Genomic DNA, 14,670 nt, shown 5'->3' with positions numbered 1-14,670 from the left:
AGTGGCTGTGCTAAATTGCTAAGGGCACCCAGCTAGTAAGTGGAGAAGCCAGGAACTGAGCTTTGTGGTTAAGCTCAGAGTCCATGCTCTAAGAGCATTACCCCTTTACAATGCTGATGTCAATGATACAATTTTATTTAGCAGGCTTAAGTACATAGGTGTGGAATTTCAAAAGAATATTTTAGATTCTTCCAGGAGAGGAGCTGAGAGCTTTAGTGTGAGGATAGTAGAGGGGGCTAACTTGATGAGATAAACCATAGAATGCAGGCTAGATGGGAGAGAGAGGGCAGGAAAGAAAGAAGCAGGGTTGTAGAGAGGCTTGAAGACTTGGATCTTTGCTGCTTTCCTGACGTTTTAGATTCTTCATGAAGCCAGAGTTAGTTTGCTAGAAGTAGGGAAGAAGGATAGTTGAAAGGAGCAGGAACTCTGATTAAGACAGTATGATTGTGGAATTTCTGTTGTGGCTCAGCAGAAACGAATCTGACTAGTATCCATGAGGATGACAATTCCATCCCTGGCCTCACTCAGTGGGTTAAGGATCTGAATTTGCTCTGAACTGTGGTGTAGGTCGCAGATGTGGCTCAGACCCCGCTATTGCTATGGTGTAGGCCAGAAGGTGAAGCTCTGATTCGACCCCTAGCCTGGGAACTTCCATATGCTGCAGGAGCAGCCTTAAAAAGCAAAAAAAAAAAAAAAAAAAAAAAAAAAAGCCATTATGATTGTGAAATGTAATTAAGAGAGGTGAAGACTAGGTAGCACTGGGGTCTAGCACTGGGGTCTAGCACTGGTAGTATATCATTGAAGTCCAAATGAGTTAAAGGCCTATGCAGCAGAGGAGGTCAAGAAGTGATGAGTCCAGGGTGTTGGGTGGGGCATCTCTATAAATACTGAAGTCACATATGAATCACTCAAGATGAGACAGGAAACAGGGTGGAGAAACGGCTGCAGAAACCAGCAGATTGCAGTGTGAGTCTGATGAGGGAATGAAAGATGGCATAAGATGAGAGATCAGGCTGACAGAATGAACAGACTCCAGGCAGTGGAGTCATATAGGCCAACCAACCTTTCTTGTAGCCACCTGCCTTACCTTGAGTGTGATAGGGAAGCCACAATGGTCATTCCAACCAAAATGTGTAATCTGGCAGCATTCCTGAAGAGCTTTTTAAAGGGGTTGAACTTTTGAAATGATTAAAGCCTTGAATTACCTCAGAGGTCCAACACATTAGCAAAGTAAATATTAGCACAGTTAATCTAGGCTGTATAAAACCATTATCACTTAAGCACGAAGAAGGCCCTAAGCACATGGATACATTTTTAAAAGGTGGGAGAGTGGAGGAGGAATGGAACACAGGAAATTGAGGTTGGCCATGGGTAACAGGAACAACTAATATAAAGGAGGAAGAAAGAGCCAGCAGCCATGTACATGGAGAACCTCTAACATGTGCCCTAGGAATAGTGTAGAAAAAGGGAAATGTGCAAATGAGCCAACTTTTTCCTTTAGTTCAGAATACTCAAGAAAAATTATTTTAATAATTTCACCTGCAGTGATATGGGTTTTCCCTATTCTAACAAAGTTAAGAGCCTCAGAAACAAAAATAAAGTTTCATTAAAAAAAAAAAAAATCCTACCCCTAAATCAGAAGGCAGGCTGAATTATATGCTATTATAGAACTAACTACCTACTATTAGAGGAAATTATATTTTAGTCAACAAAAATTCAGATTTGCCTTGGTGACCTATATCATCGGTTACCTGATCCACCTTCTTCCTTACCAGGGGAATCCTTTTTATTCAACTGGATATTGGCATCTACACATAATACTAAGAGATGGTAGTCATCTTATGACCATGAGAGGAGTTAGCCTGCAAAAAAAAACCAAGATGAAAAGTTTCCCAGATTTAGGAAATAGTAATGCAGACCAATCACTCAAGACACTCAGGATGGCTAAATGGAAAGTTGGATAGATCCTAAGTTTTTGATAAAGTAATTGACTGGCTGAATAACCAACTCCGGGACCACCTTAACATTTTAATGCTGGGCAAATCTTCCTTACAGTTCAGCCAGTTCTTGTTGCATTTTCTGTTACTCATAGTCAGAAGCATCCTAACTAATGCAGCTTTATCAGCCCTTTCATTGAGCAAGTCAATAACACATATTGTTCAATCCTAAGTATCAACTTGCAAATTCTAATTAGTATTTTCAAAAGGGTTCTTTGTGAAAGTCCTTCAGTATGAAATAAAGCTATGTTTTCTGGATTTATAGTTGTACATCTTTATGTGGTATTCCATAAAAATCCTTTTTGTGAAATGCATAACATAATGCCTTCATCTGCGTAGTTAAGCTAGATTGGACGCTTTCTAAGATGTATTCTAGTTCAGAAAATATTGGTTATTATAGGACAAATGAAAGTGTGATATTTTCTTACTTGGTAAAGCACCTAACAATAAGGCCATACAACAGAGATTATCCAGTGTTAAAATTAATTATATAACAAAGAGCTTCTTTTGACACTTGTCTTAAGAGTTAACAGAGTCAACATTTGTAATATATGAGGAAAAGCAGTAATTCAACCACTCTGACATGGAGTTTCTTGAGTTATGAATAAAAATTGGAATGAAGTCCTTTATCCATTTAAATATATGGTGTTGATTCTTAATATCCCCAAAGTACAAGATAACCTCTGGCAAAAGAAAACAAGATAAATGATAGAAAAATTTCTAAATGATCATATTCACAACCTTTGCGACCCTAGAAGCACCAAAAGCTTCAAATTTTCTATCCATTTCTAAAGACTTATCAAAGGGCCAAATCAATTTGTGAATGCTCTTAAAGTTCCATTTTCTGCTGTGAATACAACCACAAGGATTCAAAAACAGTAAGTTTTACCTGAACTGACCTCCCTGGTCAATTGGAAATGGCTTAAGCTGACTTGGGGGTATATGTTTGTATGCATGCATGCACAGGTCTGCGTGTGTGCATCTGCAAATGTGTACACAACTTATGCTTAGGAGCAATCCAGGGATTATTAGATCACCAAGCCTCTGCTCTTTCCCCCACACCCTCCCTCAAGGCAAATCCAGCCTCACAATACCACAGCCAGTGAAGTCAATTGTACTGGGATTTCCAGGGCTGGGAAATGGAGGGGGCTACCAAAGAGAAGATTATGATCAGCATTGTTATCGGGCAGGCAGATCAGCATTCAAAACTATGCTCTGATCTGAAACTAGACATCACTCTTCTCTTCTCCCTTTCTTAACACAATTGTATTTAAATGCAATTCCATTCTCTTTCCAAACTTGCCTTCTGAGGAAAACAAAAACACTGCAGTTATAGAAGCCATGCATTTTAGATAACTATCCAATTACAATTCTCACGCAAACATACTTTTGATGGATTTCCCATGCACACTCTTCAACCAGCATATCAAAGTATGTATCCAGCAAAACCAGGTAATTTCCAAGAAGGAGAAAATTTTCTTAGAAAAATAATTTTCTCCATATCAGATTTTAGAAAGGAGAACCATGGCACCTGCATGTATAGCCACACACCTCCAGAGTGAACTTGAGAAAAGAAAAAGAAAGGAAGAAGAGTGGGAACATTTACTATTCAGTTAAGTGATCTGAAAACATTGGAAATTGAAAAAATATATCTAGAAGTTTAAAAATATTGTTGTAGAAATATTTTCATTTGAGAATGATTTTAACCTCTGTAATAGAATGTGTTTTTTGAAAAATGATTTACCTGCTTCCCCCTAAAAAGTAAAATCTTAGAATAAACTCTTTCTAGGGACCATTCATTGACCTGACCTTGGAAGGATATTTACAGTCCACTGATTCCTTCCTTATTTATTTATACTAGGTAAAATTTTGTCTCTGTCTTTTATAACAAAGACACAGAAATAAAAGTTATAAAAATAGAAAAAATACTTCTCGAGGGTCATTTCATTCTAGTCTTCCTACGGAAAGTTCCTTTCTCAATTTTAATTATCTACTAATAGCCATTATTTTTCTACTCTATCCAAATAATATTTCTACCCTACGAGATACAAATTTTTTTCAAATGTCATTTCTCAAACGGTAATTAAACAAAATTTCTTTATTTTCCAAGTTACTTAAAAAGGGATGATAAAAAAAAATTTAACTATAGGGCATTCCCATTATGGCTCAGCAGGTAATGAGCCCAACTAATATCCATGAGGATGCAGGTTCCATCCCTGGTCTTGCTCAGTGGGTTAAGAATCCCAGTGTTGCCATGAGCTGTGGTCTAGGTCACTGACATGGTTCAGATCTGGCACTGCTGTTGCTATGGCGAAGGCCAGCATCTGCAACTCTGATTCGACCCCTAGCTTGGGAACTTCCATATGCTGCAGGTGTGGCCCTAAAAAGCGAAAAAAAAAATTAATATATTTTTAATTATATATATATATATTACATACATGTGGGTTAGATCATGGTGTATTAGATCATGGTGTATTCTTCCTAAGCTTTTTTTGGGACAACGCAGTGGTGAGAGCAGTATAAAATGTCCATGTGTGTCTACTATTGGCATATGTGATTTTTTTTTTTTTTTGGCTTTTTGAGGGCCACACCCACGGCATATGGAGGTTCCCAGCCTAGGGGTCTAATCTGAGCTGTAGCCGCTGGCCTACCCCACAGCCACAGCAACACCAGATCCCAGCTGCGTCTGCAACCTACACCACAGCTCACAGAAATGCTGGATCCTTAACCCACTGAGCGAGGCCAGGAATCGAACCCACAGCCTCATGGTTCCTAGCTGGATTCATTTCTGCTGCGCCATGACGGGAACTCCAGCATATGTGATTTTAAATCTCTAAAAATAATTTAGCATCTATTAGAGTGGCATAGCACCTACACTTTTTTTCTACCACCAGTAATTTTAAAACAGTAAAAGAAACTTCCTTGAATATTCGGATCACTGCCAGTGTGTGAGCACTAAAGCACTTCTTTTGTTGAGTACCAAAGGTAGTACCATACTGCCCTTATCCATACACTAAGTTTAATGTACTCAATTGCCTTCAAGGTGTTTCTTCAATTTAACCCCATTTTACTAAGTCAAGTTCCTATTCCACTGACACAAACAATCCTCTCCACTTGGATTTATCCTCTTTCTCTTCAATGAATCATTCTTCCTCCTTCGTGTCTGTTGTTCTCTCCACCAGGGTTGCCATCTCCTGTACCTTCTACTCTTACTTGAGTGGCTCGTTTCCAGAAAGCGTTTCCTGAGTCTTTTAGTCCATATGGTGCTCTTACTGTCAGGATGTTCATTTAACGTTCCATTGTTCTGATTTCTGTTAACTAGTTCATTCTAGTGCTTTCTTACATGCTCCACCTGTTCCTGCATTCTGAAATACTTTGGAAGTTTATCTACCATACTTTGTTTATTCATTGTTCATTTCTGTACATTTCAAATTTCTAGAAACACTAAGTCAACAAAGTATAAGATAAAAATAATAAACAGGATTTTACCTGCACACAGAACTACCTTCAGGACCCCTTTTCCCTTGTTTTGGCATGCAATTTTTGTGTTTCTCATGTTCGCTACTAACAGGGACATCATTTCAAATTCAGGTGTCCATGATATTTCCCCTCTGTCTTCCTTAGGGTGCATGAGGTAATACAGAAGTTTTCAAATTATTTTTTTAGGAACAGAGTTTTGCTTTTCCCAAACTCATTCTTACCCCAAATTTCAAATATGCAAAAGAGATGCAGCAGAGTAACTCTTGTTAAAGAGATTGCATGTGTATGATGGGAAAGGTGAGGGGTCCTGCCTCCTTGGCCCTTCCATACCCCCACCAGTTCTTTCTTGGAGGAATTGTGGAGGCTTTGTGTAAAAACAGCAGAAACCTTGGCCTTGTCTCCACTCTTCTCTCTGTTCAGGCTTGCACACATCTCCTCAACCTTAAAAACAATGAACTCACACCCTCACACCATGCACAAAAATAAACTCAAAATGGCTGAAAGACTTAAATATACGACAGGACACCATCAAACTCCTAGAAGAAAACATAGGCAAAACACTCTCTGACATCAACATCATGAATATTTTCTCAGGTCAGTCTCCCAAAGCAATAGAAATTAGAGCAAAAATAAACCCATGGAACCTCATCAAACTGAAAAGCTTTTGCACAGCAAAGGAAACCAAAAAGAAAACAAAAAGACAACTTACAGAATGGGAGAAAACAGTTTCAAATGATGCAACTGACAAGGGCTTAATCTCTAGAATATATAAACAATTTATACAACCCAACAGCAAAAAAACCAATCAATCAATGGAAAAATGGGCAAAAGACCTGAATAGACATTTCTCCAAAGAAGATATACAGATGGCCAACAAACACATGAAAAAATGCTCAACATCGCTGATTATAAGAGAAATGCAAATCAAAACTACCACGAGATACCACCTCACACCAGTCAGAATGGCCATCATTAATAAGTCCACAAATAACAAGTGCTGGAGGGGCTGTGGAGAAAGGGAACCCTCCTGCACTGTTGGTGGGAATGGAAACTGGTACAGCCACTATGGAGAACAGTTTGGAGATACCTTAGAAATCTATACATAGAACTTCCATATGACCCCGCAATCCCATTCTTGGGCATATATCCGGACAAAACTCTACTTAAAAGAGACACGTGCACCCGCATGTTCATTGTAGCACTATTCACAATAGCCAGGACATGGAAACAACCCAAATGTCCATCGACAGATGATTGGATTCGGAAGAGGTGGTATATATACACAATGGAATACTACTCAGCCATAAAAAAGAATGACATAATGCCATTTGCAGCAACATGGATGGAACTAGAGAATCTCATACTGAGTGAAATGAGCCAGAAAGACCAAGACAAATACCATATGATATCCCTTATAACTGGAATCTAATATCCAGCACAAATGAACATCTCCACAGAAAAGAAAATCATGGACTTGGAGAAGAGACTTGTGGCTGCCTGATGGGAGGGGGAGGGAGTGGGAGGGATCGGGAGCTTGGGCTTATCAGACACAACTTAGAATAGATTTACAAGGAGATCCTGCTGAGTAGCATTGAGAACTTTGTCTAGATACTCATGTTGCAACAGAAGAAAGGGTGGGGGAAAAAATATAGTTGTAATGTATACATGTAAGGATAACCTGACCCCCTTGCTGTACAGTGGGAAAAAAAAAAAAAAAAAAAAACAATGAACTCAGAGTTCCTGTCATGACTCAGTAGTTAACAAACCCTGCTAGCATCCATGAGGACACGGGTTGGATACCTGGCCTTGCTCAGTGAGTTAAGGATCCAGTGTTGCCCTGAGCTGTGGTGTAGGTCACAGACATGGCTCAGATCCCCAGTTGCTGTGGCTCTGGTATAGGCTGGTGGCTACAACTCCACTTCGACCCCTAGCCGGGGTACCTCCATATGCCATAGGTGCAGCCCAAAAAAGACAAAAAAAAAAAAAAAATGAACTCGATCTTCAGAGACCATTTGTGTAAACTACAAGGGCTTATAATGCAAGCAGTACATTTCAAAACAAATGAAAAAAAAAATTCACACCTAGACTGTTTTGGTGTTCTATTGTTGTATTGGGTCAGTGGTTTTAGATGTTTTCTTATGAAGAAATGGTTGATGTTTGATTAAAAATTAGTATCAAGGATCGATTAAAGTTTTGAATTTGGAGAAATTTAGATTCTGGTTTGTGAGTATCTTTCATTATCAGTAAATTTCAGTTTTAAAAATTCTCAAGCTGGGCAGCAAGAAACAATGGCCTGCAGAAAACAACACCTACATAGATTAACCTCCTCAAGGATTAACTGCCCTCTGTCATGGGACTGGACCCCCTTACCCCACCCTTGACCTTCCCCTCCTTCTTCACCGTTCCTGCCACACGTTCTGGGCATGAACTCCATCCAGCCACGGATTCCCACCACAGATCCTTTATAAGCCTAGCACCTCCTCACAGTCAGAGCTGGCACCATCTTGAGCGCAGCCCACGCCCCTCTGATGCTTAATAAATCTCTCTTGCTTTAAAAAAAAAAAAAAAAAATCTATTCTGAGGTAGCATTTCCAAAAAAAAAAAAAGAAAAGAAAAAGAAACCGAAGTTTGTATTCAACATTCACAACTTCTAATCTTCTGTATTTCTTCAAGGAAGCAAGCAGTGTAACATAGTGTTCCTACATAGAAACAATCTGGTACAAATATCAGTCAGATATTTGCTTTGGCGGGTGTTCATTTAACAGAATGTGTGAAGAAATACACAAACCCAGTGTTAGGCAAATGCCACTAAATAGTACTATCATTCCAGTTAATAAAATGTATTGGTGAAATTAGGACATTTCATTTTGGCTATATTTTAAAAACTATTTGTACAGGGCACTGATTCATTTGTAAATGGAAAAAAAGTCAGGCAAAATACCAAAACAGTAAGTTTCACTAGATTCCAAGCAACCTGTTAAATAAACCGTTGCTGCTTTTAACTGCAGAGTACTTCAATATGACTGCCAATGTCCATTATTTTTTTTAGAATTTCTGGTTTCCCCATCAGATAAACTTGACTCAGCTATCAATATAAAAGTGCTTAGCTGTCAGTTTGGCTTGACCAAAACAACTTTTGATTTTATTAATCTTTTTACCAAAATTTTTTATTTTACAAAATGATTTACAATGTGAAAATTTCAATGAAAAGCCCGATTCACCTATGTGTATGTATGTGTGTGTATATATGTGAGTAGACACACATAATTTTAGTAGTATTTATTGCTAAATGATTCCTAAATGAAATAAACTTTTCAAATAAAAGTAATATGTTGATAAAACTTACTAAAAATTATTATTTTTTTACTGTAATATCCTTATACTGACAGGCTATATAAAATTTTAAATACACTTAAATTAAGAATCACTCAGTCCTTGGAGTTCCCGTCGTGGTGCAGTGGTTAACGAATCTGACTAGGAACCATGAGGTTGCGGGTTCGGTCCCTGCCCTTGCTCAGTGGGTTAAGGATCCGGCGTTGCCGTGAGCTGTGGTGTAGGTCACAGACGCGGCTGGGATCCTGAGTTGCTGTGGCTCTGGTGTAGGCCCGTGGCTACAGCTCCAATTGGACCCCTAGCCTGGGAACCTCCATATGCTGTAGGAGCGGCCCAAGAAATAGCAAAAGGACAAAAAAAAAAAAAAAAAAAAAAAAAAAAGAATCACTCAGTCCATGTACATTCTTATTCATTCGATAAATAGTGGTGTTATGTTTTTGTACAAGGAGATTTACTTGACCCAGATAGGAAATGAGGACTAAGATTTTGTTTCTGATACCCAGAAACTTGCAAATTAATGAGGTCCATAATGAGGAACTGCAGTATATGGTAATTATCACCTTAGTGATACAGGCAAGTGCTTTAAAATATCACTTTAAACATGTTGAAAAGCAAATAAGGTCTGAAATGAATCAAAGGGGAAATTTTTTGCCTAGAGAAGCAGTGAGAGATTTTTGGCCCTACTTTCTCTCCCTCTTCCTGCAGCACCAACATTAACCAGCTTTTAACGCACTGTTATTAAAAAAGAAAAAAAAAATTCTGGCAAGGGTGAGGAGAGTGATTTTGACTTGGGAAAGCCTGACAGGGGAAGTGTAAAGAACTAAGATAAGAAAAAAGGGAACTAACATTTACTGAGTCCTTAGCAATTGAACTTTATGTCTATTATGACATTATGTTTCTTCCTAAAGGGAACCAGCTAGAAAGTTTTTGAAAACACTGGGGTATAAGTAGGAGTAGAAAATGAACAAATAGAATTTTTTATCTCGGCTGTATTCATCTTTGTCCCAGTTGACCAGTCCTTGAGAAAAGAGTATCTAGCATGAAACTATTGGAGAAGCTTAAATAAGATTTTCTTTCAAACTATATTCATGCCTTGAATTAAGTAGATCATCAATGTTTTCATTTGTTTTAATTAAGCTATAAGTTACAAGGGAAAATAGATAAACAAAGGTAATGGTCGGAAGATATATTATGGAATAAGTTTGTGGAATAGATGCTACCTATAAGCATTTGAAAATAACTACTTCTGATAAAGCCCACAAGAAATATAGCATAGCCATGAAAAGACACTTTAAAGTTGGTTGCATATCCCACAGCCACAGCAATGCAGGATCCAAGCCCCGGCTGCAACCTACACCACAGCTCACCAGGATCCTTAACCCACTGAGCAAGGCCAGGGATTGAACCTGCATCCTCATGCATCCTAGTCGGGCTCATTAACCGCTGAGCCACAAAGGGAACTTCCCATTATTTTTCAATAGCTGAAATACATCAAGATAAAACCAAAAGCAAAGCATTCTGATGGTTAAAATGTTGTTTCATTTTTAAAAACAATCTCTAACTTTACTGTGCATCTGTGTTTCACTTATCTACATCAGTTCTTTATTTTATGTTCCAAATTAAATTTTCCTCAAATTTCTAGCAATAATAAAGGGGAGTCTGGATTTTCCCATTTCTCTAAAATTAAGTATCTTAAGAGTATACAAGAAGGCAGGCAATAATTTGAAGTTGTCTATGCCTTCCAGAAATCTATACTTAGTTCATGTGTACATTCAGCTGATGAGAATCTATTATCATTGGTACAATTTGTATTATATGTCACAGAATTATTGTACATCTTATCTGAAGAGAATATTTCTAAAGAAATAACCAGATATTTGTGCTCAAGTGTAAAACTCCCAAATAGGAAATGATGTCCAAAAGTAAGGTTAAATCAGCCTTAGTGCATATTTTAAGGCTATAAGAATTATTTGATAATTGGTTCTGTTAGGAACTAGCTATGTATAAGCTAAGCTGAAATGTTGATAGGAATGCATTTGCATGCCATACTAAATAAGGGCTCTATTAGTTTCACTTTTAAGAGGAGACTTTTTTGAACATCTTCTCTAGTTCAAGCTAGTCACACCATGTTCAAAAATTCAAAATTCTCCTAATTATTTTATTATCAACATGCATATTTTAATATCCTGCTTCCTATGTTATAGAATATTGTATTAAATGCTATGAAATTCCATATTTTACATATTGCAGTACACAGATTTCTCATAATAAATGTACATATAATGTATTGGGCATTATTAATTTTCACATCATAACATGAGAAAAACAGTTTTTAAAAGGTTATTTAAATATGATTTTTAAGGGAAAATTGCTTAGTACAGGGTCAGAAATATTTTGTTGTTATTAAGAGCCCAGACAGTAAATGTTTTAAGGCTTTGCGACCTAAAGTTCTCTGTCACTACTCGGTTCTGCCACTGTACCACAAAAGGCAATAGGCAAATGAAGGAGCAGGGCTGTCTTCCAATGAAACTTTATTCTCAGAAGCAAGTGATGGGTCAATTTGTCCTCTGGGCCATAATTTGCTGACCACTGTTTTAGAACATAAAAACATTTTACATTTTCTCTGTTTAAGAAAGGTGATTGAACCACAGTTCCCACTCCCTAAAGTTAATATATATTATATATTACTATTATATATATATTATATATTGAGATTGGGGAGGATCAAACACATTGGAAAGGATTTTAGAAGTCTTGGTCAAAGGGAACAAACGTCTAGTTAAAAATGAATACTTTCTGGGGATGCAATGTACACCATGGTGATTATAATGAACAATACTGTATTAATACTTGCAAGTTTCTAATTAAGTAGATATTAAATGTACTTACCATAAAAAATGGTCATTATGTGCCATGATAGAGGTGTTAGCTATGGGTGGTAAGCATTTTGCAATATACTCTAAGTATCAAATCAACAAGTACACCTTTAACTTACACAATGTTATCCATCAGCTATATCTCAACAAAGCTGGGGAAAAAAATAGAAGCATTTCTATCTATAAGCGAAAGGCATTATGATCACAAACATGAAATGGTAAAATATTCATATGTTAAATGGGCATTACCTACCTGTCAAACGTATCAGGATGCCTTTTTTAATATTATAATAGGTGATAACTATGTCATGTTTCTAACATTTGGGGAGATTTGGAAACATGTCTTATTCATGATCTTCTATTATAGTTAATTCCATCATAAATAGGTATTTTATTTGAAATTAATTTGGTATAGTTTGGCCTTGTATTTCCAATACATGGGACCAGCACTATTTCTTTTCTCTTCTCTACTCCTAAAAAAATAGGCAAGCACTAATTATTTTCTTTCTTTTTACAGCCACACTTGTGGCGTATGGAAGTTCCCATGCTAGGAGTCGAATTGGAGCTGAAACTGACAGCCTACACCACAGCCACAGCAACTCCTGATCTGAGCCATGTCTGCCACCTATGTCACAGCTTGTGCCCACACCAGATCCATAACCCACTGAGTGAGGCCAGGGATTGAACCAGCATTCTCACAGACACTATGTAGGGTTCTTAACCTGCTGAGCCACAACGGTACCTCCCAAGAAGTCACTAATTTTTAAAATGAAATGTAAATCCCATTAATACACCATCAAATCGATATCACTGCCATATGATTTTGGGGATGAGGAAGTTAGGAAAAAAAGAAATGAGCTAAAGTAACAATAACAGCACCTCTGACAAGGGACACTTCTATCACCTTCACATGGAAAATTAGCGGAAGTATTAAATTCAAATTTCATGTAAAGCGGGAAATATAAGTTCTGACCCAGGCTAGACAAAGACATTCCTTTAAATTATTTTAATGTGAAACTGTTCGGATTAAAAATTGTGATTTCCATAATAAATTATCCATAGTAGATTAAAGAATTCAGATTACAGTGACAAAGAGCTCACTGGTTTATTACATTAAAACATTTCTACTTCAAAGGCAACGAAGATTTCTTCAGAGTGTTAGAAGAATAGGTTTTGCAGCTTTCAGAATCTCCAAAGGATCTCTATATGAATTACGATATCCACATTAAGTGTTCTTAGGAATATTATCATTCTTTAGATAGCGAACCTGACTTTAAAAATATTTCATAATTTATTACATAAATGTTACAGGAAACATTTCTAGTTAAGCAGGTACGTATTACATAATTTGCATTTTTAGAACACTTTATAAGGGGAGATCAGGGTGTTTTAAAAGATAAGAGAACTAACAATTCCAGTAACATAATCATTCATTTGAATTAGGATCAAACCCCAGACAAGTTAGTGCTAATCAGATGTTTTTCTGATCTATTTAAAAAATGATTCAACCCTCCCACATCCCAGAGGGAAAAAATAACCAAATTGCTTAATTGTTGTTTTCTCCAGGTTTGGGGACCTTCTCTCTAGATTCTCAAGTCAGACATGGACTTGATGCATGCTTCTATATTAGTACTTCTCATATTACATCATGGATATTTTATATTTTCACATATACATTCCTAGTGCTCAACACAGTGCCTGGCGCTTAGTCACACTTTATTGGTTAAACTGAATGAAAGACTATATACAAAGAGGAGTTCTGCTGTCACTGATATTAACAGCATTAAGATAGATGATTTCTCAGTATGCTGTCACCATGCAAATAACTTTTCTACAAGCTGTCCAGGGAGGCATCAAATGGACACAGTTGTTTTTCAGAATATGGAAGGTACTGTGTTGAAATTTCCTAAGTGCCCAACCAGCTTGGATTTTAATGACTTATTAAATGTTTTTAACAATAAACTTGACTATTAAAACTCACTATTATTTTTAGATCATCTACTGTGAGGAGCAAGGATTAAAGAAGCCCTTAAACCAACACTTCTCTGTAGCCTATCTACAGGGTATTAGATATTCTATAGATGATATACTGCTCTGAGAATGGTTAGATTAAAACACCAATAATAGTATTTTTCACAGGAAGATGTTTTTCCTTCAGAAACAAAGGAATTTTAACATACAATTCTAAGGCAGAAAAGTTTCCTTAGGAAAGAACACCTGAAAGAGGGAAGTGGAGATTTCTCTCAATAGTTAATGAGGTCATTTCCCCTTTAAAACTTACACAACCTATGACATGTCTGACCTCCCCAGGCCTGAGGCATACATTATATTTAAAAGGATTCTGACTTATGCCTCAAAGTAAATGAGTACCAGTCTGTCCATCTAAGGGTACTGATTATTTGGGGGCCGTGCCTTGTGTCCAAGCATTTGTACCGCGTCTTCTTAACTTCTGTTTTCATAGCTGGTCGAAGAAAACTGCTTCACCTTCTTCCCCAGTCCTACCCAAAGTCCACATTCCAGCCAAACTGGTCTATTGTAAACATCGAATGTTCTGTGTCCTCTCTCATAGCCTTGCACCTTTGCATGCAGAATAACCTCTCCACTCCTTTGTCTGCTGTTTCCTCTGCTTATGACACTCTCCACCCTCCTGAAACCTGTGGTCAAATTCCTGCCCACACTTCAAGACGCAGTTTAGCTGTAATCTTGTAAGGAAGCCAGCCCCATCCCTTTCAGGCTGAGTTATATGTCCTTTTACCAGTGTTCCTGGAGAACCTGTGCAGGAAGAATTAAAGAGGCCCTTAAACCTCTTTACTGCCCTTAAATACTGTGCAGAAGTGTCCACTCACTTCTTGTTTTTCTTCCTTTTAAAAGTGTTATCCTGGATGACAGGGCCAGTGTCTGATCCATTATCATACCTCCAGCAATACAAAAGCAAGGAGGCAGCTTGGAGAAAGTTGTCAAGGTTGTGGGGCTTAGTATTAGCG

General features: G+C 37.5%; 1 protein-coding gene across 6 annotated transcripts in view; it reads right to left on the bottom strand.

The window, feature by feature from the left end:
- ITPRID2 (ITPR interacting domain containing 2) overlaps window positions 1-14,670 on the bottom strand; it is a 91,797-nt gene that overhangs the window by 51,269 nt on the left and 25,858 nt on the right. For 2 of the 6 annotated variants that reach the window (XR_014829868.1, XM_085000025.1), the window contains exon 2: window positions 1,752-1,862. The exons of 2 other annotated variants lie outside the window; for them this stretch is intronic. The gene's annotated coding sequence lies outside the window, so the exon portion shown is untranslated. The remainder of the gene's footprint in view (window positions 1-1,751; window positions 1,863-14,670) is intronic. 2 more of the 6 variants (XM_085000027.1, XM_021076138.2) reach the window with 1 other exon arrangement.

Source organism: Sus scrofa, chromosome 15 (assembly GCF_054392235.1).
Source record: "Sus scrofa isolate SSC_HxYL_T2T_F1_AM1 chromosome 15, Sscrofa_HxYL_maternal_Yorkshire_Landrace_v2.0, whole genome shotgun sequence".
Lineage (NCBI taxonomy): Eukaryota > Metazoa > Chordata > Mammalia > Artiodactyla > Suidae > Sus > Sus scrofa.
Note: the sequence above shows the minus strand (reverse complement) of the source record. Positions and strands in the feature narration are given on the sequence as shown.